The sequence below is a fragment of the Pteropus alecto genome, unplaced genomic scaffold (genome assembly GCF_000325575.1).
Source record: "Pteropus alecto unplaced genomic scaffold, ASM32557v1 scaffold170, whole genome shotgun sequence".
NCBI lineage: Eukaryota > Metazoa > Chordata > Mammalia > Chiroptera > Pteropodidae > Pteropus > Pteropus alecto.
The window spans coordinates 876,590-878,739 of record NW_006429634.1 but is presented as its reverse complement, the minus strand read 5'-3'; the positions used below and the strand labels follow the sequence as shown (position 1 = coordinate 878,739).

The following is a 2,150-nucleotide window of genomic DNA, read 5'->3' as shown; positions in this document are numbered from 1 at the left end:
TGTGGGGCAAAGGTACCAGCGGATTTAGCTCCTACAGAGGAAGCAGAGGCCCTTCCAGAGAAGGCGAAGACAGCGGCTGGCCAGGGGACACAAGGAGGCTCCTTCACCTTCTGTGACCCTCATAAGGGCTGAGAGGCCAAGCCTGGGGACTAAAGACCTCCATCGCAGAGTCCTATTGGCTTCCCTAGGCCCAGACATGGCTTGGAAAAGTCATCTCCCAAGGGGAATCCATGCAGGGCACAGCTGCTCCCTGAGGAGTGTCTCACCCTCCTTGGACAAGGGCACCACAATGCAGCCACTCTTATCAGTTCCCTGCCCCTCACCCTCAACCCCACCTTGTACCCCTTGTACTCCCTGCACAAAACCTCCATCACTCCAACAGCTCTCTCTGCAGCAAAAAATAATCATCCCAGGCCTCTCAATGGGCACTGGGTGTCAGGCCACTCCTAACCATTGACTCTGACCCTAAGTCTGACCTCATGTCCTCAGGAATCTTAACTCTCTGCCCCTGGCTTAGCCCAGCCGGGGTCTCTGCACAAAGTCAAGGCTGCCACCCCAGGAGCTTCCTGGCAGAGAGTAAGTTTCCTCTACCCTCCCTGCGGCCAGGGGGCTCCTTTACCAGCGTTTTTTTCCCCTTCGCCTTTAAATTTCTGTGATCCCAGTTAGGATGGGGCAGAGGTAGGCGAGCAGAGACTAGAGAGACAGGCAGGAAGACAGATGAAAAGACAATGGAAACAGACAGGTAGAAGAGTAAGACAGTCAGGCAGACAGGTGGATAGACAGATGAACAGACAGGCACACAGATAATTAGACAGGTCAACAGAGGAATGGAAACAGACAAGCGGGACTGATTGTTGGACAGTTAGGTGGAGAGATGAACAGACAGGCCAACTCGCACACAGGTAGAAACTCAGTCTGGCAGAGGGACAGCCACACAGGCTGAAGGACTGTCAGACAGTCCGATGGACAGGCCAGAGGGCCATTCAGGAAACCCTAAAACCAAGGGGTTCTCTCTGGAGGCAGCAAGAAGGGATTAACAGCGGCACATTTTCCAGGAACTGGAGGTCTTTCTCTCTCAGGCACCACTGAGCGACTGAGAGCCAGGCCTGGCCCTTCAACTGATAGCTGCGGGGCCTCTCATGTTCCAGGCTGGGCCAGGCCGTCCCCTGAGGCTGAGCTCTGAGCTGCCAAAATTCACTCTTTACATCCAAGAGGGGTCAGTGTTTTTGAAAGTTGTAAGAGCTTGGGGAGGGGGGGAGGCGGGGCAGACCACAGAGCCAGTGTTTCCAAAGCTACCCCTCTCCTCTTTCTTTTTCCCCTGGGGTGCTGAAAGCCAGGCCTGGTGCAGCGGCCAGAAGATGGGCAGGCAGGACAGGCAGGGCTGCCTGCTGCTGTTGCTGGGAAGTTGAAGGTGGAAGGGAGACTGAGTGAAGACTCAGATAAGTCAGACAGCACACACAGCGTCAGGGCTTGGGTGGCTCCCTGGGACCCACACACGCCTACAATCGGAGGCCTGCCCTGGGCTGGAGTGGAGATTGTCCTTGGAGAGGGGATTCTCCGAAGGAAGCCCAGCCAGGAGCCTACTATAGTGACATAATGGGGGAGACGGTGACAGAAAGCTTGGGGGGCAAAGGGTCCCCTTTGTGTCTGAGACACAAGAGACAGAAGCAAGGAAGAGGAAAAGGGAGCCCCACTGTAATGTCTCCAGATCGCAGAGAGGATGGGGGACAAGAAGCTGGATTTGGGGGGTACCTGGGACAGAGGAGCAGGGGTTGGAAGTCAGGATGGAAATAAGGAGTTGCGGTTGGAGAGGTCAGGGGTCAAGAGTTGGAGATTAGGGATTAGGGTCAGACTGGGGGAATCAAGTCGCCGGGCTCAAGCCTGGGGGCATTGAGATGAGGGTCCGCCATGGGGATGGGGGGCAGGAGGCGGAGCCAGGGCGGGACGGCCAACCCCATGGAGCTCGGGCGCCGCACAGGGCGGGAGCGCGGGGGCACCGCCAGGGGTGCGGGGTCGCAAACTCACATGAAGACGTGGTAGACGAAGGCCCAGCCGCGAGGTCGTTCCAGCACGTTGTAGACCCAGTTCTGGAGGCGGCGGTAGCGCTTGTGCGCAGCCGAGGAGCGCTGGCCGCAGGCGGAGCCCGAGCC

General features: G+C 57.6%; 1 protein-coding gene across 1 annotated transcript in view; it reads right to left on the bottom strand.

The window, feature by feature from the left end:
- Positions 1-2,150, bottom strand: part of KCNQ4 (potassium voltage-gated channel subfamily Q member 4) — a 53,198-nt gene extending 51,048 nt beyond the window's left edge. Inside the window, exon 1 of the mRNA XM_006903983.1 lies at positions 2,026-2,150. The gene's annotated coding sequence lies outside the window, so the exon portion shown is untranslated. The remainder of the gene's footprint in view (positions 1-2,025) is intronic.